A 25,747-nucleotide genomic window follows, 5' to 3' on the forward strand; every position below is an offset into this window, starting at 1 on the left:
TTGCATTATCACATATGTAGACTGGCTGCTAGTGTTTTAACCACAGTATTGTTTAAGTCTGCTCAAAGAAGTTCTAACCGACACTAGGACTAAAACCCCAGTGGTTACCACTGACCTGTCTACACTAGCATTCCCACCATTCATGTAGCTCTGCTGGCAGGAAATATGAAGATAAATGCTAGTGCAGACAAGGTTAAGACTGTTAGCCACAAACATGTAAGCGCAGTTCAAGATCTATTCCTTTCTCCTGTGTGGGCAGGAGAACTGTGTTAGTGTTAAAAAGCCATGCTATATGCTCCATCTGCACTGGCCTTACAGAGTTTAAAAATCATGCTTCAACATAGTTGTTGGCAAACATGTGCTAGCAAAATCTGGCTAGCTAGCATGCTGGAAACCAAATTAAACTAAAGCATGGGCTTTTTACTCTCACGCCTCATGAACAATTTACATATTACCATTAAAAAGTACCCGGCCACTTATTCAGTACACCTGTTTATTTGCCAATGCTATATCAAAGTTAGACAGTAAGTATGATACAAATCAAGATGAGAGAGAAGTCTCCTTTTGTTATGTTAGGAATAGAGTATTAGCCAAAGATCTCAATCAGTCTTCAATAACTGAGCACTAAACATTAGTCTCCAAAATATTATTCCTTATGCCAAACGACTTGCCGGTAACAAGCCCAGCTGAAGAGAGGTTTACATTAGAAGAGTTTCATTGATGGTATTCTCTTAGAGCTTGTGTGCACTGGCAAGTTTCTGCGCAGTAAAGCAGCTTTTTGCGCTCAAACTGCAGACGTGTGTCCACACTGCCAAGCCACTTTGTGCGCAGAAACTCCTCTGTTGCAGCGCTGCAAAAAAACAGAAACAAAAAACACCTTGATGAGAGTCGTAAGGCTATTTGCGCAGAGGCTCCAGCGCTCTATTGCCAGTGTAGACACTTGATTGCTGTAATCGGCCTCCAGAGCTGTCCCATAATGCCTCAAGTGACCGCTCGGCTCATTGTTTTGAGCTCAGCTGCCCTGGAGACATGCGCTCCTCCCCTGTTTCTGACAGCCATTGTGTGCTGTGCTGATCTGCTCCAGGACACAAAGCAAACCATTAATGTGGAATGCTTGTGCTGTTGAACACAGAGGCAGGTGTCTGTGTCTGTCTGTGTGAGAGACAGAAACTTGCCAGTATATACACACCCTTAGCTTCCAGCAGCAAGTTCAGGTCATGAGTGGACGAGGAAAATAATTCAGTCATCCACTTGGAGTGCAGGGAAGAAAAGAATAGCATTCATGGTTTCAGTGTTTTCAAGAGTTCCTATTAGTTAGGCTCCCATCCCAGAGAATTCATATTTTACTCTACATCATCTCCATTCTGGAGAAGAGAGATTAATTGTCCTTTGATAAATATGTTGAGCAATGCATTATGGATTAATTGAGGCCCTTTCCAAATAATTTACACAATTGTTAAAGTCTACCAGATATTGCTTCAACTTTTCCCTCTTATGAAAAGAGATCCTTTACTATTTAGTCACTTATGTAGCAGGTCAAGACTTTTAGATGGAACTGATTTAAGATGTTGCAGGGCCAGAGTCCCAGCAGCCCATCTGAAAGGAGAAGGAAGATTAAACAGAGTCAAACTATCTATCATCTTCTATTTCAGTTACTAATGATTTGAGATTTCTTCCCCCCGCCCCCCACTCAGAAAAGCTTGTTTGCTTTTTGAAGTCTGACTCAGCACAAGGACTGTTGGTAGCAGGAAAGTGACTTACGTTCATTACAGGAAAGTAGAACAAAATGAAGAAAAATAAATTTAAAAAAAGGCACAGATCACAAAGCTGAAGGAGTGAAAGTGTCTTTTCCAATACTTTTTGGATCAGTTTTATCTCTACATGTACATAGCAGCAAAAGACTAATATCCTAACAGCTAGAGATGGGGGAGGGGAGAGAGAGTGGGCCATAGAGATCACCTCCTGTTGGCATAAAATTGCTTGCTACAGTTGATTTTGTAGAGCTTTGTCCAGGCTCATTTTAAAATGATTCAGGAACTGATGCTTCCAAACACCTCCTCTGGGATACTATTCCCTAGTCTAATAGAGCTCACCGTTAGGAAGATGCCCTCACCCTCGCCCCGAGTATCAAGATACCACTGACATTCTGTTAATTGACTCTCCCTACACCCAGTCTCATGACAGAGACCTTTCAGTTCCTTTAAATGTCTTCCTAATTCTTGTATTGTACATCACTGCCTGATCTTGTCCCACTGGCATCAATGATAGCCTGTGATGGGGTACGTAGACGCCACACTAACTAAGAAAGGGTTAAGGAGAGTCTGTGGGCCAAATCAGCCCCACCTTGTTACATGTGTGAAGTGCCAAGCCTGGAGGGAGGAGTTAAAAGAGGAAGAGTCCAGCCCAGCCCAGTAGAAGCTGACTGGGAGAGGACCTCTTAGGCTGGCTTCATGAAGCAAGGCCCAGCTGGAGCCAGAGCCAAACCAGAGCCTCTAAAGTCTCAGAGCCTCCTGAGGGCAGGCAGGCCTGTTGCAGGACCTTTATGTTTCTTTTGTTCCCCTGACCTAGTTTGGTTCCCATTTTGGGGGTGGATCTGCAGAAGAGAGTCAGCCTAGGAATATGCTGTGAGAAGAGCCTTGCTGTGTCCTATGGTCGGAAGCAGCCAAGGGATACAGAAGAGAGACTCTGAAGAAACAGTCTTTATCTGTTTCCTGGTCTGGAATCCAGAGCAGAGTGTGGGCCTGGGCTCCCCTCTGGGCCCACCTAAGGCAGTGGTGCAAAGACCGTGGAGGCAGCTGCTGGAAGGCCCACAAAGCCTGAAGTTGGGCTGAAGCTCAAGGGCTGCCAAAGAAGAAGCCACTATGTCCTGCCCAGCAATGAGGCGGCGTGCCTGTGGTGAGTACACTCTTCCACAGAGCCACTGCCTTCAAAGGGTGTGAGAGACAATCCTTATTTCTTAATTACTTGGTCTACTTTTAATATGCCACACTCCTTTCAAAACCAGATGCAACATCTTAATGAATGTGTCTTTAGTTCCCTTCCGTTAAATACCTTCTATTATTTCTTCCCCACAACAATAGAGACCAATCCAAACAGCAGCCATTATCCACACAAACACAGCCTCAATAAAGTAAAAATATTGACAGATGTCACTAGGAAATGCAACAATTTCAGTTCAGGCTTTCTGATCCAAATAAATAGCATAGTATCCGGAACTCGAAACAATAACATCTATCTGTACCATAACTCTAAGCTGCAATGTAGGAGTGAAACTAAATTCCAGCCCAAAGACCTGGCATTGTCCATACTTTTGTTAGCTAATGTTTGACATCAGAAGTACTGAATCACGATACTGAACTTTTACATAAAAATGTTCTGATAGTGAAAAAGTATCCCATCTTGTTTCAAGTATCTCTGGCTGTAAAGATTGGTTGTGTTCCATACTAGCGTACCTGCAGGCTGAAAACTAGCATGACCCTATATAAGCATCTTCCTACGCAAGAACAGAGCTTTAGTTAAGGATACCGTTACAGCAAGACAATAGGTAGTAACTGGAAAAGTAACTTACTGGGAAAGAGATTGGGTGGGGGACGACCCTCCACTTTCATAACATGTGCAGGGCTGGCATTACAATGAGGCGAACTGAAGCGGCCGCCTCAGGTGCCAGACTGGGGGGGGGGGGGGGGGGCACTACGACCCAAAGTGTAGAAAATTGTGTCTGCTGCTGGTGCATATGTATTCTCTCTGCTCTAGATGCACAGAGATGGTGGAGTGCTGTGCTGGAGGAAGGAGGGCACAAGAGACATAACAGGCAGGCAGGAGAAAAGGTGAGAGGGAATAACAGAAAGCAGCAGGAGCTGCAGGGAGAGATAGGAGGAAGAGGAGCCTCTTATGTACCTCTCTAGCACCCCCAGGAGCCTGGCCTGATTAACACCAGCTTCCCAGGGAGCTTCCTGTTTCCTGCTGCTTCCCTGAACCCACTTGAGGAGAACAGGCAGTCAACTGAAGTAGTAGGAGCCAGCTAGGCCCTTAAGACACTGATATCTTCCCTCACTCAGGCCCTACCACCAGCCTGCTTATTTGTCCCCTTCAATTGAGTGTTGAGAGCCACTATAGCTGGCACAGAACAGCAGTCATGAAAGAAAGAAGAAAACACCTCTCTGGGGCAGCATTCAGAAAAAGAAAGCAAGCTTTTCTATCTAAGCAGGAAGGAGCTCTCCTGAGATACATAGACACAAATGTTCACGGTGAGCCTTCCGGCCCCAGTGAGGATGTGAGTGGTGAGGAGATGCCTGGTCTTCCAGTTAGTCAGAGTGCAGGTGGCCTGGCAGCTACTGCAGCATCCATATCTCCATCTCAAATGGATGTAACCATGCACATTCCTGAAGAAAAGTGTAGATCGGAAAAGAGTGTGGTGGAGGTGCAAGAAACAGCTGCTGCTGAGTTTAGTTTCCTAAGTCTAGATGATCCAGGACTGTGGATCCACTTGAGCAGTAGCCTGAGGGACTTCCTTGTACTGCATGGGCCACAGCAAGTGAAAAACTTCATGTTCCCCAAAGACAATGAAAATAGAAGTTTCCATCCAACACATTACTGGTGTGAAATCCCCAATAGTGACAAAGTGGAGAGGCCGTGGCTTATGTACTCAAAACTCCAGAACGCTGCATACTGTTTTTGTTGCAAAGTCTTCCAGTCTAATGTTCCAGCCACATTGGGTTCTACAGGAACAAAAGACTGGAAAAATCTGGCTAGAAATCTGGAATGCTATGAGAAGGCAGTAAATCACCAGAGAGCATTCCATAGGTGGAAAGAGCTTGAGATGAGACTAAGGTTAAAGGCCACCATAGATGATCAGCATCAAGAGAAGATTGCATCAGTCTCTTTACTGGCAAAATGTTCTGAAAAGGCTCATTGCCATTGTGAGAATGCTTGCTACCCAAAACCTAGCACTGCGTGGCACTTCAGATCAGCTGTATGTGCCAAACAATGGAAACTTCCTTAACATTGTGGAGCTGATGGTGGAGTTTGATGCTGTACTCCAGGAGCATCTAAGAAGAGTCACCACCCAAGAAATGTACACACACCACTACAGTAACTCCTCACTTAAAGTCGTCCCGGTTGTTTTGTTGTTACGTTGCTGATCAATTAGGGAACATGCTCGTTTAAAGTTGTGTAATGCTCCCTTCTAACGTCGTTTGGCAGCTGCCTGCTTTGTCTACTGCTTGCAGGAAGAGCAGCCTGTTGCAGCTAGCTGGTGGGGGCTTGGAACCAGGGTGGACCAGCAGCCCCCCCACCCCCATCAGCTCCCCGCTCCCCTAAGTTCCCTGTGCAGCAGCTGCCTGCAGTTCAGCTGTGTCCCTCCCCCCACTGCCATGTGCTGCTCCCCGAGACTCCTGCTTGCTGTGCCGGGGGGGGGAGGGAAGGAAGAGGGGGGCTGTCAGGGTGTCCCCCACCTCTCTGCTCTGTATCCTGCTTCCCCATCTTCCATAGAGCAGGGGGGACACACCAAGGCTGCGGTCTCAGCAAGCTGATCTAATGAACAAGGCAGTGTACTTAAGGGAAATGTGCATATCTCCCTCCTTTCCTGCGGCCTTGCAGAGTGAGAGAGTTAACCCTTGAGGGCTCAGCCAATTGCTAGTTCATCATTTAGCAGTAAGGGAAATATCCCACCCTCTGACTCCTCCACATCAACCAAGCTTCACAATCATCATCACTGTGTACCAGTATTAAATTGTTTGTTTAAAACTTATACTGTGTGTGTGTGTACACACACACACACACACACACACACACACACACACACACCCTCTCTCTACCCCGATATAACACAAATTCGGATAGAACGTGGTAAAGCAGTGCTCCGGAGGGGCAGGGCTGCGCACTCCGGCGGATCAAAGCAAGCTCGATATAACGTGGTTTCACCTATAGCACGGTAAGATTTTTTGGCTCCCGAGGACAGCATTATATCGGGGTAGAGGTGTATATAATATAGTCTTTTGTCTGGTGAAAAAAAAATTTCCCTGGAACCAAATTGGGAAGATAGACGATGCCATAGTTGCCATTATGGAGGATAATGCTATTACAGGAACTGTTCGTGAGAAAACAGTGGCAGAGGGAAATGGAATCACCAGAAACATACGTAACTTCACATTTCTGTGTGGCTTAGTGTTGTGGCATGACATACTGTTTGAAATAAATGTTGTAAGCAAGAGACGCCAAGGTGTTGACCTTCATATATCTGGAGCAATGGAACAACTGGACAAAACAAAGTCATACCTACAGTCTTAACGGTCAGATGAGGGATTTCAAAACTTTCTGAAGACTGCACAGAAGTTGGCAGAGGAACTTCACACTGATGCTATTTTCCCACCCATTCAAGAATACAAGAGTCACCAAAGAAGACATTTTGATTATGAGGTATGGGATTATCCCATAAGAGACCCCAAACAACAATTCAAAGTTGAATTCTTTAACCAGGTGCTAGATTGTGCAATACAGTTAGTTGAAGAATGTTTCATGCAGCTCAAGGAACACAGCAGTATATTTGTGATGTTGTATGATATTCCAAAAGTCCTCACTATACCGGAAGAAGACCTACACCAGCAATGCAGGGCACCAGAGACAGTGTTAACACATGATGACATGCGCGATATTGATGCGAGTGATTTAGGTGATGAACTGAAAGCCCTTTCAAGATGCACTTCAGCAGGATCAGCTCCAAAGGCTGTTCTGGCATATATGTGCACAAATAAGATGACCACTCACCAAATGCTTTTGATGCTCTGCGCATACTTCTAACACTTCCTGTAACAGTTGCCAGTGGAGAATGCAGCTTCTCCAAGCTGAAGTTAATAAAAACACATCTACGCTCCACAATGACACAGGAGAGGCTAGTCAGCCTTGCAACCATCTCAATAGAGCATGAGCTGGCCCAGACTGTGGACCTTCAGGAAGCAGTTCAAATCTTTGCAACCAAGAAGGCACGGAAAGCACCACTTTGATTATTCAACCAGATAAAAATGCCAGTGTTTACTATGCAGACAAGAAAAGTTACATTTGCTGTTCAGGCATTTGAAAGTTAAGTGTTGTTCAAAAATTTTAAGTAAGGCATTTTAAGTGGTCAGTTCTCCTTTATTGGGGTAGGTAGCAGAGCAGTACTATGAGAGGAGTAGAACAGGAAGAAGGCAGAATTGAGACCTTTCAAAGTTTTGGCCCAAGCAAGGGGGCATCATTTGAGCTCCCCGCCTCAGGTGCCAAAATGTTGTGGGCCAGCCCTGAATGTGTGCATCACCTTTATGCCAAGGCAAACTTAATCTTTAAATCATCTCCATAACTATTTCAATTGGAACTAGGCTACTGGCAAGATCAGATTTGCAGCACCCTGCTGTTTGTTTTAGGAAGAGAAAATGTGCTTTTCTTTTGGCACTCATTTCTAAACAACACCCACTCTCCACTACCACTCCAGCCCTTGCAAATAGTAAATCAATCACATGGGCATGTTGAAACTGTAGCAAGAAGATCTACAGGTCATTAACAAAGGTAGTAGTTTAACAAAGTTTCACTGAAGCTTTTGATAAATTTAACTGGGCCTAGGTCCTAACCTCCTAGGCAAGTTTTGGTAAATCTCAGTTCACCTTCTAGCTAAGGGTGCCTAAACCACAAGGGTAATCCTCTGTTTGAAGTATCTGGCAAGCTATTCTTTGTAGCCCTAGCAATCAGGGCAACTGCCAAATGCACAAAGGACTGAAATTAGAGAGACTGAAAAAGTCAAGAAGAACTTTGAAATATTTGTTTTTAAATAGCATTACTGAGCCATTCAGGTTCTTCCATGCTTTACTGTGAAATTGGAATCAAACAACAAAACAAAGCCTCTTTTATTTGTTTTAAAACTATCGGGGGGGGGGGGGAGAGGGAGGGGAGTTGCAGGGGGGGGGAGAATTTCCTAGAAGTATAAACTGTGCGCTATTTTCATTCTCTTTTCAAAACACAACCAACAATCCCTCCAATAAGTGCAGAAATTTGAAGGTCTTTTTAAAATGAAGGTTTTGAAAGATTACCTGTGCCCTGCAAATAAAAATATGGTAACACAGATGAGTTCACTTCATATCAATAAACTAAATGGAAATCTGTTCCTATTCATCAAAGCTAAATTGCAATTTCTTATTTATTGTATGAAAAAATGATTGCCAGTTCCAAAGGAGTACTTAATGTCAATTACTGTACTGTCAAAGTGGCTTTTCACCGCAACCTATTTGCAGAGTATGTATGGACAGACAGACGCATAATGGATTTCACTTTTCAGCACCAAAGAATTGCAAAAATATGATTCAGTCTGGCAATTTTCTTTTTTGGTTTGGAGAAGGGTCTGGTCCTATAGAAGAAGATATTAGATGCCCCCCCCAAAAAAATCTGGTAAATAGATGTTGACATTAAGTCAGTTGGACTGTACCTATCTGAAAAAATAATCCACTATAGTTCAGCTTTTTGTTTTGGCTCTGTAAACTTATTTACTGAGTTTGGAAGATACAGCTCTACAAGAAATTACAATTAGACATAATTGGCTAAACCTAAATCAATTCATTAGGTAGCTTGTTAGAATGAACTGGATTCTCCTCAATGAGTTCACAGTTTTAAATAAGCATCAACATCCGCTCATTTTAGGCAGCGGTCGCAGCACTTTCAACAGACTGATGTACCACAGTGCATTCTAGTGCAGACTTGTTTAGTTCATTACTTGTGGCTATGATTCTCAAATGGAGTTTCTATGAAACTACGTTACGGTGCCAAAAGCCTTCAGTGGTTTAGCAGCCCAAAATGCTTGTGGGTGGCAGAAAACCTAGTTGCCTCCTTCCCCCCGCCCCCCAATCTTTACTGTAAAGCCAGCTTTCCTTGCATACATGCCTCCACCTCCGTTCACAGACTTCTGCCAAAATCCAGTCCCCTATTTAATTACCCTGTTGCTATGGATCTGAAAAGTGGTGGCTGCTCAACCTCCCTTTGATCAAAACACTCAAGATTCCCAATACAGTTTAGATGTGTTACGATTGTTAAGGAATCCTAATACCAGAGGCATTTCAGCTCCCTTCCTAGCTAACTCAGGAAACAATATAGGGCCAAACCTAGAAGGGATGAAAAGTTTTCACAAACTCCTTCAGGCGGAGTTATTTTCCGGTTCAAATTCATCATAATCTTGGCACAAAGAGGCCTGTACCACACACCTTGACCACGGGGTACCCAAATGATGGGAAAATTGGCACTACTAATTGTCACAATTAGTTTGTAGGAGAAAACTGAGACTGGTCCTTAAAACTGCTTAGTTTAACATGCAAAAGACTGAATAGGCATAGAGACAGAACTACTCTCACAATCCTAGAATTGGTCCCTCTGGGTCAGAATGGGGTAGTTTGATAACACGGGGAAAAATATTGTTGGTTGCTGCTGCAGGTACTATATCAGTTCTGTAGACAGAGAATTTCCCTTCTCCGGGGCCATCAAACCAGCATCTTTCACTAGAGGGACAACAACCTCTAATATAAAAACAGATTCTACTAGGTTCTGGATCTATGATCTGGATTTGTAAAGTACAAATCACAGAAATGTGTAACTTAAATATTTTACCAGTACGATCTAATACCCATTTACACCATTCAAGATGAAATCCTACTGCAAAGGCATTTTAAACTAGGAAAATAAAATTAGAAGCTTCCTCTCCTCAGACTGTGTTCCAGTGACTTATTTTGAGTACAGTGTATTCACACCTTAGTTCCTTCAGCTGGTTCAAGCTAGGCCTTCATACACACTTCAAGGGGTAGTGCTGACGAAAGATAATCAGGAAGATTTCAGCAAAAATTTAAACGTTGGCACGTTCTGATTAGAAATACTTAATTTACATAGTATGTTTGCTGAGAGCAGCTCAAAAGCCCTTTAATAAAGGCTCCTCACCCCTGTGAGGTAAGTGTTTATCCCCATTTTATATATGGGGGACAATGGCACAGTGGTCACACAGGAAGTCCCTGGCAGTCAATTATAACTCAAAATCCAGGGGTCATAACTCTTGGTCTCCAGCTACCTCAAACATCCCCTTTTCACCACAAGCACAAGCTACTCATCTTCAGTTTTAAGTAATACATGGGTTAGCCCTGCCCTAACTCCTCTCTTACCTGGTCATAAGTGGTCAATCCCTGCTCCTGCTCTGCCAATGCCAGCCTTCGTTGCCCAGCAGTCTAATTTCACGGTTGCCCTTTCTCCCATGCAGCCCCTTTAGCATGGAAGGAAGTTCCTGTAAAGTTCCACAAGACCACTACGCTAACCTCTTTCAAATCTTTCTGAAAAAAACTCACCTCTTCTGTGATGCCTAGAAAATACTCAACAATGAGTAGGCAGCTGGAGGGCTGTAATCACTGACTGTTACACTAATCAGAGTAGTCTCACTGTTACCTTGTACTCCCCACTGTCTCTTGTATCCATCTTTTACAATCTAAGGGTACGTCCAGACTACCGCCGGATCGGCGGGTAGCGATCTATCTATCGGGGATCGATATATCGCATCTAGATGAGACGCGATATATCGATCCCCGAACGCTCTTCCGATGACTCCGGAACTCCACCAGAGCGAGCGGCAGTAGTGGAGTCGACGGGGGAGCCGCGGCCGTCGATCCCGCACCGTGAGGACGGGAGGTAAGTCGAAATAAGATAAGTCGACTTCAGCTACGGGAATAGCGTAGCTGAAGTTGCATACCTTACATCGATACCCCCCCCTCCCCAGTGTAGACCAGCCCTAAGTGTGTGACAAGAAACAATTATTTGGGGCAGGATTAGTCTTTTCATTGAATGCATGCCTTGCATAATAGGGCCCTGTCCTCAGCTCAGACTTCTAGACATAACTACAATACAAATAAATCACAAACCACTAGACAATCCTTCCTCCTAACATCCCTTTAAAAGTTACTTTGAGAAGATCAATACATACTTCACACTAATTATTTAATGCCCTCAGTGCTTTAGGGGCTCGACAACTGAAATTTTTCCGTAAGTGTCTAAAGATGAGTGCCCTTTTTAAGTGAGTTGAAAACACATGGACAAAGCACAAGAAAGCAAGAGTCATGCGTGCGTGTGTTAATACCTTATCTCCTCCCAAACCAAAAAAACTCCTTATTTTTGAGATTGTCAGGCAATTCCACTTGAAATAGGAAAAGTTAGTAAGAAGAACAGACAGTTCCACTCATCACTTAATTTACTCCTCGCACTTCTATCAAAGAGGAGCAACATCACAAGCTCTGAAGGGAGCCCAATGCAGTTCTTCTGTGTCAAAAATCTGGTAGAGGAGCTGTAGAGTTGCCACCTTTCTAATTGCTGGTAACAGGACCCTCCCATCACTCGCTGGATTGTCTCAAGGAGACTGTCTACAGGTAGGAGGCAGCCCTGGCTGAGCAGGGGCTGGTGCGGGTTAATGACCCAGCCCCTCCCCCCACCCTGTGGTAACCAGACTTGTGGTTTGGGAGCCATTTATGTCACCAGGTCCGGTTTTTGACTGGACTTCCTGGTCAAAAACTGGGCACCGGGCAACCCTAAATGGCATCTGGACACAGAAGCCAAAAAACAGACTGTCTGGGTAAAACCTGGCTGGGTGACAACCCTAGAAGCCCAGGAGGAGAGGAAGAGAGGAGAAATTTAATTTGGGGGAGGGTGAGAGAAAACTGACTTTTATAATGAGGCTCCCCAGTTGTGAGAGGTTAAAACCATCAAAGGAATTCAAGCTGTCCCTTTCTCAAACTAAGAGAGACTAAATTAATTTTAGATACCACAGTTTAGAGCAGCAGTTCTCAAACTGTGGGTCGGGACCCTATAGTGGCTTGCGACCCTGTTTTAACGGAGTCGCCAGGTCTAGCATTAGACTTGCTGGGCCCAGGGCTGAAGCCTGAGCCCTACTGCCTGGGGCTGAAGCCGAAGCCTGAGCCCAGGTTACATGCCGCCTGCCTGGGTCTGAAGCCCATGGACTTCGGCTTGGGTAGGCTCAGGCTTCAGTCCCCCCTCCCGGGGTCGTGTAGCAATTTTTGTTGTCAGAAAGGGGTGGCGGGGCAATGAAGTTTGAGAACTCCTGGTTTAGAGGTGTGAATGAGGGTATTGGAAATCCACAGAGACCACCTATTAAATGAAGTCCAAAGAAACAGCACATCCTTTTTAAAACTAAAAAAGAGATTTCTCTCTTGTGAAATATTTAGCACAATATCCCAGCAGTCTGACAAACACATCCTGCTGGAAAACCAAAAGTCAGATATATGGTTACATGGCAAGATTCACAGAAGAATTCCTTCCTTAGCTACTCGATTTAAACCAGAGATCAATCAGTAACAGTGTCTGTTTGAAAGGGTGGAAGGCCTGTTGGAGGAGCCCAGAGACAATGCATACTGGGGATACAATCTTTGTAACTGCTTTTCTTGGGTATCACCCTTTTTAGTGTCATTCAAACAGTCTGATTTTCCACAACCTCCCTGCCTTCCCCATCTTGGATTCTTGTTAGAGATTATCTGAGTTAAAAAGTGAGACAGAACTTCTCTTTGAAGTTTTCTTCAATGTATTCTCTGTAAACATGGACAGGTGGGGAAAGAAAAACTACTCATCTTTCTGCCAGTTTCTCAGCATTGCCAAGCTTGCCTTAGATAATATGCATAGCCATTCCCAATCTCAGTGTTAAATATACATTTAATTGATTTTAGGTTAGAAGGCATGGGAAGTGAGAGATGGTAGAGTCTAAATCCCAGGTGACAGACCAAAAACCAAGCTGCAAGCATCCACTAGAGAAGCAGCAAGAGATATCATTTGACTGATAAAAGGTTTCCCACTTAACCAAAAAATTTCTGGGTTGGTATTCCTTTTTTCCTCCTCAGCTAGGGCCACTTCCATTTGTAAGTTTTATAAAGTGGGACTCTAATACTCCTCGAAACAAAAAGTCCATTAAAAAATTAAAGCTATGTATCAACATTTCTAATTGTTTAAATAATGTTTTGCCTGAAAACCAAGTCTAACGTATGCAAACTTATCTATTTTTATCGACCTCATTTCTATTTTCACTTGTGGATTGTTTCAGCACAATTGCTAAGACTATGTAAAAGACTAGCCTAGAACCAAAGACCATGAAAGCAAACCAGAATTTAAGAAGTTGCTGTCCTCCAAACAAGAGTTGAACTGAGACGGAGGGCGTGTGGGAGTTGTAGAGGTGCCTTATGTACCATTCAATAACAAAATTAAGCAGTATTAAATATAAAAACCCATAAGTATACAAATACCTAAACTTTAGTGAAGTGGTACTTCGCTTCATGTAGGATTAGATATTCTTCAAATTGTGGCTTATGAGTAGCACCTTCAAAATTGTGTTCCCTTTCCATATTTTCCCCGTATATATATTAAAATGCTTATCTAAAGCTACAGCAGTTTTTTCCCCCGTTCATACCAAAGAAAATGAAGTTGTCAGCCTTCTGACTTGAACTTCTATGAATCTGCAATGTTTCCACCTTGTTTAAATGAACTGCAGATCTACTCAGATCATTACAATTCATGCATTCCAGCTCAGCTAAACAGGGATGCCTGCCATTTTCCATTACATAAGTTCACGCAGCAGAGCTCAGTTAGGAACACTGCCATTTCAGCAGACATTATTTTTCCTTACACTCTCCTGTTCTATCCCTTCACACAGATTTTTGTTGAGTTCTTAGCACAGATTAAAAACCAAATCCATTATATTACAGCAGTGAGTAGAAGGCTCCTAACCAGATCATGGCCCCATTGTCTGGGATGCTTTACAGCGCTCATCCTGGGGGCCTAGGCCAGCGCGTCCTATTCCGGGTAGGAGTAACGGAGAGCATGCCCAGGAACTGTGTGCCAGAGAGGCCAAAAGAGACAGATCAAAGGGAAGCTTAAGAGCACACAGGTCTTTACCCAGTGTGACAAAGTTCCTCCTCTATCTTGGTGGGTCCTGCGCTTATTGGCGGATTTTCTTGCCTCAGAGATTCACCATGTGGGTTGGGGAACAGCCCAGAGACCTTCCCCTCTGGAAGAACCCACAGTCCAGGTCAATTGGGAGGTTTGGGGGGGAACCCGGGCCCGCCCTCTACTCCGGGTTCCAGCCCAGGGCCCTGTGGACTGCAGCTTTCTATAGTGCCTCCTGTAACAGCTACATGACAGCTACAACTCCCTGGGCTACTTCCCCATGGCCTCCTCCAAACACCTTCCTTATTCTCACCACAGGACCTTCCTCCTGGTGTCTGATAACGCTTGTGCTCCTCAATCCTCCAGCAGCACACCCTCTCACTCTCAGTTCCTTGCGCCTCTTGCTCCCAGCTCCTCACACTCGCACCACAAACTGAAGTGAGCTCCTTTTTAAAGCCCAGGAGCCCTGCTTAGCCTGCCTTAATTGATTCTAGCAGCTTCTTCTTAATTGACTCCAGGTGTCCTAATTAGCCTGCCTGCCTTAACTGGTTCTAGCAGGTTCCTGATTACTCTAGTGCAGCCCCTGCTCTGGTCACTCAGGGAACAGAAAATTACTCATCCAGTGACCAGTATATTTGCCCTCTACCAGACTCCTGTACCCCACTGGTCTGGGTCTGTCACACCAGGCTGTGCCAAAAGTAAAAATGTCCTCAGGAAAATATTTTCAAATAGCAATCAGGCACCTATCATATGTGCCTTTGAAAATCTCCCCCTAATTCTATAACTCTTCACTCACACGAGTGGCCCTATTCATTTCAAAGATAGGTTACAATGACAGGCTGGATCTATACTGAGCTTTTTCTTAAGATTTCCTACTCTTGCACTACCGCAGATGCAGCTCCACCCGTGATAGAAATGGTGGGAGCTCTAGTGTGAACAGAGTACAGTAGAACCTCAGAGTTATGAGCAACAGACCGATCAACCACACCCCTTATTTAGAACTGGAAGTACTGGCAGCTGCAGAGACCAAAGAAAAGACAGAGTACAGCACTGTGTTTAAATGTAAACTACTAAAAAAAAAAAAAAAAAAAAAGGAAAAGTTTTGACATGGTAAGAAAACTGTTTCTGTGCTTTTCATTTAAATTCAGATGGTTAAAAGAAGCATTTTTCTTCTGCACAGTAAAGTCTCAAAGCTGTATTAAGTCAATGTTCAGTTGTAAAGGTTTGAAAGAATAACCATAATGTTTTGTTCAGAGTTACAAACAACTCCATTCCCAAGGTGTTCATAGCTCTGAGTTTCTACTGTACTGGTGTTTTTACTACCATCTCATCCAACTCTGCTCAGAACAAGTGTAGATGGTGGTAAAGATGCCAAAGGCCAAGCACATCTTGTTTACACAGGGTTACTGCCACCAATGGAGCTCTATGTGGCAAATGTTGAGAATAATCTGTGAAAACAAGGCCACAGAAAAGTTTTTTGGCTCCATTTTTGTGTCTTGCATACAACTAAAATTAGTCTGAATTCTCTCTTTTTCTATTGAGATGGGGCAGGTCTAGGGAGAAAACGAACAGTTACTATGCACTGGCTGTAGCATAGAACATACTTAAAAAGATACTAACTCACTGACATGCTTTTTGTGACTATCACTTGAGTAAATATCAATAAATTCTCAGACCTTGAGAATGAAACTCACAGATGCTAACAATCCAGTTGGAGGAGTAGACTGAAATCATAAGTGATGCTGGTAGAAAGGTCTATAGCTAAGATTGCCTGTCACTTCTCATTATAAAACGGTTTTCAGTTTCTTATAACTTTGTCAAACTTCAGCCATTCAGGCTGAGCTTTTCCATGCCAGGCATACCTTGGGGCTTGTTTCAGGGAGGGGTCTGGGGAGGGGGAGACAGGGAGGGGAGGAGTCTTATCAAAAACAATTCAGCCATTTCTCAGCTGAGGGAAGAATAGACTGCTTTGCCCATTTTAAAAATAACCCTTAACTGTTTGAAAAGCTCTTGCACCTCCAGGCTTCAGAGCAGAGAATTGAAGTTTGAAGGGGGCTGGCCAGAAGAAAAGGATGAGCTTTTTGCTGTCCCCGGGGGGGGGGGGGGGGGGGAAGAGGGGGAGGTGGGGAGTCGGGGGGGGGGGGAGAGGAAACTGTCCAATTTTGGCCAAGTTATAAGCTTCTGGGGGGGGGGAAAGATGGTTAGAGTTTTGCAACTAAATTCTCCAAAAATGTTATCTGCACTGGGCATGCTCCAGCTCCTGTCTGCAGCTAACTGCACATGTTCCCTCCCAGGGCTTCAGGGGCCAAGCAGGACTCTTGCAATTGCTCCATTTAACTGCTTGAGGCCAGTGTGGTGCCAGGCACCAGAACTGAAAGCAGAGAGACCATCTGTCCTATGCTCCCAAATCTCTCCCAGTGGTGCCCATGCAACAAGGAGAAGGAGGAAGCTGCTTGGCTTGAATTCCAGAGGGGTGAGGAGCAGAAGAGTTAACACAACTAGTTTCAGAGTAGCAGCCGTGTTAGTCTGTATCCGCAAAAATAACAGGAGTACTTGTGGCACCTTAGAGACTAACAAATTTATTAGAGCATAAGCTTTCGTGGGCTACAACCCATTTCAAGTGGGTTGTAGCCCACGAAAGCTTATGCTCTAATAAACACAACTAGATCACACTCCTCCAAAGAGCCTAAAATTGAACCATTGTTCCCAGGTGACATGTTCTAGCAAATAGCTGTGAAACCCACTGGCAAAGCGCATCTCCATCCCACTCCATTAGCCTATCCACATAATAGATTCATAGATTCTAGGACTGGAAGGGACCTCGAGAGGTCATCGAGTCCAGTCCCCTGCCCGCATGGCAGGACCAAATACTGTCTAGACCATCCCTGATAGACATTTATCTAACCTACTCTTAAATATCTCCAGAGATGGAGATTCCACAACCTCCCTAGGCAATTTATTCCAGTGTTTAACCACCCTGACAGTTAGGAACTTTTTCCTAATGTCCAACCTAGACCTCCCTTGCTGCAGTTTAAGCCCATTGCTTCTTGTTCTATCCTTAGAGGCTAAGTTTTCTCCCTCCTCCTTATGACACCCTTTTAGATACCTGAAAACTGCTATCATGTCCCCTCTCAGTCTTCTCTTTTCCAAACTAAACAAACCCAATTCTTTCAGCCTTCCTTCATAGGTCATGTTCTCAAGACCTTTAATCATTCTTGTTGCTCTTCTCTGGACCCTTTCCAATTTCTCCACATTTTTCTTGAAATGCGGTGCCCAGAACTGGACACAATACTCCAGCTGAGGCCTAACCAGAGCAGAGTAGAGCGGAAGAATGACTTCTCGTGTCTTGCTCACAACACACCCGTTAATACATCCCAGAATCATGTTTGCTTTCTTTGCAACAGCATCACACTGTTGACTCATATTTAGCCTGTGGTCCATTATAACCCCTAGATCCCTTTCTGCCGTACTCCTTCCTAGACAGTCTCTTCCCATTGTGTATGTGTGAAACTGATTTTTTCTTCCTAAGTGGAGCACTTTGCATTTGTCTTTGTTAAACTTCATCCTGTTTAACTCAGACCATTTCTCCAATTTGTCCAGATCATTTTGAATTATGACCCTGTCCTCCAAAGCAGTTGCAATCCCTCCCAGTTTGGTATCATCCGCAAACTTAATAAGCGTACTTTCTATGCCAATATCTAAGTCGTTAATCAAGATATTGAACAGAGCCGGTCCCAAAACAGACCCCTACGGAACCCCACTCGTTATGCCTTTCCAGCAGGATTGGGAACCATTAATAACAACTCTCTGAGTACGGTTATCCAGCCAGTTATGCACCCACCTTATAGTAGCCCCATCTAAATTGTATTTGCCTAGTTTAAGATAGAAGACTTATCTTCTAAGACTTAAACCATTACTCAAGTGGCAGGGGACAGCTCTGGGGAACTACAGATCCTGACCCTGCTGATGATCTGTGTGTGCATGGGTGAAGGAGGTGTCCAATAATGCATGGAGCCACACACAATGAAAAAAAGATACAAAAATCTGTGAATTAATCCTGTGTAGCAACTAAGGCAGAGGTCCTATGGAAAAATAGTATGGGATCATGTAATTAGCTATTGTATCATAATGTATATGTACAAGGGGGGCCAAATTAGGGTTGCACAGGTAACCTTATTTCTGGCATTTCCTAGTTACTGAGTGCAACCTTAACATCCTTCTAATGTAGTGTTCTAGCACTAGTGTACATACTCTCTTATGCAAGTTTTCTATATCAGCCATACTCATGTTATGTGCAGTTGTAAGATGCCAGTTATAGTGCTACATGGGTAACTCCTGGGGGCATTTTTCACCAAAATATTAAAAATTCTATGAATAATATTTTAAAATTCTGTACATTTTTTGTCAAAATAACACTACATAATCACACCAGTTTCAATTATTTTGGTAATTTATTTCAAAATACCTTTTACAGACATATACTTGCTGACAATACAGACTAACACTCTACTCCTGGGGGAATTTGTGTATAAGAAACTCCTATGACAACCCACTTCCTGTTTCTCTGCCTCCTTCCCCTGCCCCACAAGCCCAGCAGCAGGGCCCCCACAGCCAATACACCCAACCCCACTCCCTGTCCCCCTCAGAGCTAAGCCACAGGGCCTTCCCATCCCAGATACCTGCACCCTCTCCCCCTTGCCCAGATACCCATACCCCCAACCCCCCCACAGGCCAGCCATAAGCCCCCCAGCTCAGACAACTGCTCTCCCCCTCCCTCCCCCCCGAACCCAAGGATCCTGAGGGAGAAACAGCCTGATGCTCCAGGCTTGCATGGAGTTTCCTGCACGCTGCCCTCTCCTTCCCTCAGTGCGCACTGGTAACTGCAGCTACCAGGAGCCTTCTATCTCCTTTTCCCTCCCCTCAGCAGTGTCTATGTGTGAGCTGAGCTGTGCTGGGTCCGGTGGCCCCTAGTGGTGGATAGCAGCCCATTTCTGTGGGGGAAAGAAAATTCTGCATGCATAACGTTAATTTCTGCAAAATTCTGCATTGCACAGTTGCGCAGAATTCCCCCAGGAGTAATGGGCGCATCAAATGCATGTGGCAGTTCAGTGACTGACGGAAGTAAAAGTGGCCCTTGAGACTTACCACCAAAATGGGCCCTATTGCTGCCACCCTTCCTTACCCAAAAGCAATCCCAATGAAGTAACTGGAACTATGTTTGTGTCAAAGGGTTACAGAATTAGGCCTGGATCTAGACATTTTTACATGTGTATAATGGATCTGATCCTGCAACAAGCAACACCACCTCAACAATAGTGGCTTTAAAAAAAGGTCTTGGCTAAGACACCGTCCACTTTTAAGAGGTAGGAACAGAATGTTCAAGTCAAAAGTTGTTGGTTTTTTAAATCCTGATCCCATTTAAGTCAATGGGAGTTGTGCCACTGACTGCACTGGGAATAGGGATAAGCAGTGGGTGCCCATTTTTCAATATTGTGAGCACAGTAGTAAATTTAAGAGCCAAAACAGATCTTTAGAATCCTAAGAATGTTGCCTACAAGATTAAGTGTTTTTACTAGGTCAAATCAAGGGTTTTAGCTAATAGTGTCCCTTTAAGGAGCTTTCCATTTGTAAGTTCAATTAAAAGTAATCTTCAAGGGGGAGCGTGCCTTTATATTAAGCCTCAATTTAAAAAAAAACAACAACAACAAAAACCCACCTCATTGAACACTCAGCAATGGGGATCAGTGAGATCACTCCCAAGAAGTCTATTAACTGTTGTTGAGACTTGCTTGTTTCCTCCCGCAAAACACACATTTATTTCAGGTCATTGTTGTAAATAAGCTACACAGCGATTAAGAAAAACCTTTAGACTTAAGTTTTTCCTTTCTGCAAAGTGCAGTGACCCCTAAACTCGTTATTAGCCATAAATGTTATACAAGGATTTGTCATCAACTTGCTGAAAGAACAATTGTATCCAGTCTTCTACAGAGCAAGGCACCAGCAAGCTATTGCTTTTTTTTTTTTTTTAAACAGGCAAAAAGAGATTCATTCCATTAGACTCATACTTAAAATACTCTCAAGCAGGAAAGGCAACTTTTCTAAGATTACATTTCCTACTGTGGCCTAAAAGACGGTTACTCACCGTTGTAACTGTTGTTCTTCGAGATGTGTTGCTCATATCCATTCCAGTCAGGTGTGCGCGCGCCGCGTGCACGATCGTCGGAAAACTTTTACCCTAGCAACACCCGGTGGGTCGGCTGTGGAGCCCCCTGGAGTGGCGCCCTCATGGCGCCGGATATATACCGCAGCCGACCCAGCGCCCCCTCAGTTCCTTCTTGCCGGCTACTCCGACAGTGGGGAAGGGGGGCGGGTTTGGAATGGATATGAGCAACACATCTCGAAGAACAACAGTTACAACGGTGAGTAACCGTCTTTTCTTCTTCGAGTGCTTGCTCATATCCATTCCAGTCAGGTGACTCCCAAGCCCCACCTAGGTGGCGGGGTCGGAGTGAGACATTGCTGTGTGCAGAACCGCTGACCCGAAAGCAGCATCGTCTCTGGATTGTTGCACCAGCGCATAGTGCGCTGCGAACGTGTGCACCGAAGACCACACTGCAGCTCTACAAATGTCCTGGATCGGGACTTGAGCCAGGAAGGCAGTCGAGGAGGCCTGGGCCCTCGTGGAGTGAGCGGTGAGGCGTGGCGTCGGGACACCGGCCAGGTCGTAACAAGCACGAATGCAGGACGTGATCCAAGAGGACAGGCACTGTGAGGAGACCGGTGAGCCCTTCATCCGGTCGGCCACCGCAACGAAGAGTTGCGTCGTCTTTCTAAACGGCTTTGTACGGTCAATGTAGAAAGCCAGGGCCCTGCGTACGTCCAAAGAATGCAGACGCTGGTCTTGACGAGTAGCGTGTGGCTTTGGATGGAAGACCGGGAGAAAGATGTCCTGGTTTACGTGGAAAGGTGAAACCACCTTCGGAAGAAAGGCAGGGTGGGGGCGAAGCTGCACCTTGTCCTTGTGGAACACCGTGTATGGGGGCTCGGACGTCAGCGCTCTGAGTTCAGAAACACGCCGTGCTGAGGTAATGGCTACGAGGAAGGCCGTCTTCCAGGATAAGTACAGGAGCGAACAGGTCGCTAATGGTTCAAACGGGGGCCCTGTGAGCCTGGAGAGAACAAGGTTGAGGTCCCACGTTGGAACCGGCTGGCGTATTTGTGGGTACAGCCGGTCCAAGCCCTTGAGGAATCTAACGACCATCGGGTTAGAGAAGACCGATGACGAGAGTTCTCCTGGGTGGAATGCCGAAATGGCGGCGAGGTGAACCCTGATTGAAGATACCGCCAAGCCTTGCTGTCTTAGTGACAGGAGATAGTCCAGTATGAGAGGGATAGGTGCCTGCAAGGGGGACGTAGCCCGTTGCTGACACCAACAGGAGAACCGCTTCCACTTGGCTAAGTAAGTGGACCGTGTAGAGGGCTTCCTACTTCCCAGCAGGATCTGCTGGACGGACTGCGAACATTGTTGCTCCGTCTGACTCAGCCATGGAGCATCCACGCTGTGAGGTGGAGCGATTGTAGGTCGGGGTGACACAGACGGCCGTGGTCCTGAGAGATGAGATCCGGACTCAAGGGGAGCGTGATCGGCGCTTGAACCGACAGCTCTAGCAGTGTGGTGTACCAGTGCTGCCTCGGCCAAGCGGGAGCCACTAGAATTACTCGTGCCTGGTCGGTGCGGATCTTGAGCAGCACCCTGTGGACAAGCGGAAATGGGGGAAAGGCGTAGAACAGGTGACCCTTCCACGTTAGAAGGAATGCGTCCGACAGAGAGCCTGGAGCTCGTCCGTAAAGGGAGCAGAATGCGTGGCACTTCCTGTTGGCCCGGGATGCGAATAGGTCGATCTGGGGAAATCCCCACCTCCGGAAGACGGAATAGATGACATCCGGGCGAATCGACCACTCGTGCGTCTGGAAGGACCTGCTGAGACGGTCCGCCAGCGTATTCTGGACTCCAGGCAGGAATGATGCGGTGAGATAGATCGAGTGGGCGATGCAGAAGTCCCACAAGCGAATGGCCTCTTGGCATAGGAGCGATGAGTGGGCTCCGCCTTGCTTGTTGATGTAAAACATGGCCGTGGTGTTGTCGGTGAGGACCAGCACGCAACGGCCCTGTAGGAAGTTGAGGAATGCCTGGCAGGCTAGGCGCACCGCCATCAGTTCCCGGACGTTGATGTGTAGGGCTAATTCGGAAGCGGACCACAGACCCTGGGTATGACGCTCCCCGAGGTGAGCGCCCCATCCTAGAGATGAAGCGTCCGTGACTAGGTGGAGGGAAGGTTGTGGGGCGTGAAAAGGCACTCCTGCACAGACCACTGCGCGATCCAACCACCAGGTGAGGGAGGTCAAGACCGAGGGCGGGACCGTGACCAGCATGTTCAGGTCGTCCCGGTGAGGACGGTACACCGATGACACCCAAGCCTGCAGTGGGCGAAGCCGCAGTCTGGCGTGGCTGGTTACGTAGGTGCACGAGGCCATGTGACCCAACAGGGTAAGGCATGTTCTTATGATGGTGAACGGAGATGCCCGCAGTCCATGAATGACGCGTGCGATGGACTGAAAGCGACCTTCTGGCAGAATGGCTCGTGCGCTTCTGGAGTCCAGGATCGCTCCAATGAACTCTATTCTCTGTGTTGGCACCAGAGTGGACTTCTCCCTGTTGAGTAGAATGCCCAGTTCGTGGAAAGTCTGTGTCACCATGTGGACGTGAGCTTGAACTTGGTCCCTGGTGCGGCCGCGCACCAGCCAGTCGTCCAAATACGGGAACAGCTGTACCCCTCGTCGGCGAAGGTATGCCGCGACGACTGCCAGACATTTCGTGAACACTCTGGGAGCCGAGGACAAGCCGAAGGGAAGGACTGCGAATTGGTAGTGCACCTTGTTCACTACAAATCGCAGGAAGCGCCTGTGAGGCGGATAAATAGCTATATGGAAGTAAGCGTCCTTCATGTCGAGGGCGGCGAACCAGTCTCCAGGATCCAGCGAGGGAATAATGGTCCCCAATGATACCATGCGGAACTTCAACTTTACTATGAATTTGTTGAGTCCGCGCAGGTCTAAGATGGGACGTAGACCCCCTTTCGATTTGGGGATCAGGAAGTAGCGGGAATAAAACCCCCTGCCCCTTAACTCCTGCGGAACCTCCTCTATGGCTCCCATAGAGAGGAGCCCAAAAACCTCCTGTGAAAGGAGTTGCTCGTGAGAAGGGTCCCTGAAGAGGGACGGGGAGGGGGAGTGGGAGGGGGGGGGCGAGGAAAATTGGAGGGCGTATCCCTTCTCCACCGTGCGAAGGACCCAACGGTCTGATGTTATAAGGGACCAAGCACGGTGGAAACGGGAAAGGCGATCCCGGAAGGGGGGAGATGAATCCTGGGTGCTGGTTCTGGTGCCGTCCTCGACCGCACCTTCAAAAGGCTTGTCTAGGCCCTGAAGGTGGTCTCGGCTGGCCCTGGTTCTGACCGGGTTGAGGGCCGGTCGACCGTCGCCTACCGCCTCGACCCCGCCTCCTGGCAAAGTCCTGTCTCGGGCGAGGCGGGGGAGGGTAGAACCTCTGAGGCTGGGGCCTGAAGGGTCTGCGTTGTGGACCCGGGACGTGCATCCCCAGAGAGCGCATCATTGTTCGAGAGTCCTTAAGGTTTTGGAGCCTCGAGTCTGTCTGTTCCGAAAACAGGCCCTGACCCTCAAAGGGCAAGTCCTGGAGGGTCTGCTGCAGTTCAGGTGGCAGGCCCGACACCTGGAGCCAGGAGGTTCGCCTCATAGCTATACCCGACGCTAGGGTCCTAGCGGCCGAGTCGGCTATATCCAGTGAGGTCTGTAGGGAGGTGCGTGCCACCCGTTTACCCTCCTCTACCAAAGTTCCGAACTCTTCCCTAGATTCCTGGGGAACCAGTTCCTTGAACTTCTCCATGGAGGACCAGGTGTTAAAACTATATCGGCTTAGGAGCGCCTGCTGGTTGGCCGCCCTAAGCTGAAGCCCCCCCGCGGAATAGACCTTGCGCCCGAACAAATCGAAGCGCTTAGCGTCCTTCGATTTCGGCGCTGCCGCCTGCTGACCATGGCGCTCCCGTGCATTTACTGATGAGACCACCAGCGAGCACGGTTGAGGGTGAGTGTACAAGTACTCATGGTCCTTGGAGGGTACAAAGTACTTCCTCTCCACGCCCTTGGCCGTGGGGGGAATAGAGGCCGGGGTTTGCCAGATGGAGGTGGCATTGGTCTGAATGGAGCGAATCAGCGGTAACGCGACCCTGGATGGGGTGTCCGCTGAAAGGATGTTCACGATCGGGTCGTGAACCTCCACGATCTCCTCCATCTGAAGGTCCATATTGCGCGCCACCCGGCGCAACAGGTCCTGGTGGGCCCGGAGGTCTATGGGGGGCGGACCCATGGCGGATGTCCCCGCTACCGCCTCATCAGGCGAGGAGGAGGAGGATACGCCCGGTGGCAAGGGGTCCAAAGGCAAGTCTTGCTCCAGGTGCTCCTGGAGCTGGGCCTCGCTCGTCCCAGTGTCTATGGCCTGCGCCGGCGTGGGCACTGGAGCCTCCATGCCCCCTGGCGGGGGGCGGGAGATGGTGGCCTCCGGGGCTCTGGGCTCAGAGCGTGCCGAGCGGGAGGCAGACGGTGGGGCCCCTTGGGCTTGGTGATAGGCCCATGGGGTCCAAAAGGACCAGTGAGCAGGTCCCTGCGTAGGGTCCTCTGCCATGTCCTGCGAGTGCCCGAAGTCCGCCGAAGCCGCCTGTCCCTGTGGAGGGTAGGCCGATCTAGAGGCCCCTTCAGAGGAGTGGGACGCGGATCTTGACGGCCATGGCGGTGCCGAACGCGAAGCATCCGTCCCCGGCTGGTGCGGTGCCGGTCGGTGCCGGTCGTAGGACGATCTGTCCCAGCGTGCCGGAGAATGGTGCCTGGATCGGGATCGGTGCCGGTAGCCCCGCCGGTGCCGCGATCCGGATCTGGAGCGGGACGACGATCGCGACGACACCCGGTGCCGGGAGCGGTCCCTCGATCGGCGCTCATACCGGTACCGGGAGGTGCGCCTCGAGTCCGATCGGCGCCGGCGGTCGCGACGGTGCCGAGATGTAGAGCGGCGTCGCGAAGAGGATCTCGACCGCGAGTACGACCGGCGCCGAGGTGATAGTCGGCGCCGGGACTCCGAGCGGCGTCGGGACCTGCTCCGAGACCTGGAGCGGTGCCGAGAGTCCACGGTTGGAGACGGTGGGCGCACCAGTGCAGGCTTGCCTCTCGACTGCACAATGCGCGGAGCCACCGGTGCCGGGAGCTGCGACGGTGCCGGCTCCGTGAGTGCGATCAGGTCCCTCGCGGTATTAAACGTCTCCGGAGTCGAGGGGAGACAAGGTTCCACCACCAGCCTAGGTGGGGAAGCAGTCCGTACCGGACTCAACGGCCTCGGTGCCGGAGTCGACGGTGTGGCCGCCTGCTTTTGGCGGTCCAAAGGCGGACGCGGCTCTACCCCCGGCACAGGGGGAGCCGGCGTCTTCAGGGCAGCAGTGTCCTGAGCCTTGCGGGCCTTCTTATGGCCTGGAGAGAGGGATCGGCGCCGAGTCCCCTGAGGTGGGCGCGGTGCCGAAGTCTGCCGGTGCCGGGAGGACTTGTCCGCGGCGCCGGTCGGAGCCGCTGGGGCGCTGCGCACCGACGCGCTCGGTGCCGGGGTCGGGCGCGCCGAGGGAGGATCCGGGCTGAGCGCCGCCTCCATGAGGAGCTGCCGAAGCCGAAAGTCCCGCTCCTTCCTCGTTAGAGGCTTGAAGGC

At 47.8% G+C, this 25,747-nt stretch overlaps 1 protein-coding gene across 1 annotated transcript in view; it reads right to left on the bottom strand.

Annotated features, from left to right (window-relative positions):
• The window catches only part of DUSP16 (dual specificity phosphatase 16), a 49,582-nt gene that overhangs the window by 18,587 nt on the left and 5,248 nt on the right, over nt 1-25,747 (bottom strand). The window lies entirely within an intron of this gene.

Source organism: Emys orbicularis, chromosome 1 (genome assembly GCF_028017835.1).
Source record: "Emys orbicularis isolate rEmyOrb1 chromosome 1, rEmyOrb1.hap1, whole genome shotgun sequence".
NCBI classification, from domain to species: Eukaryota; Metazoa; Chordata; order Testudines; family Emydidae; genus Emys; species Emys orbicularis.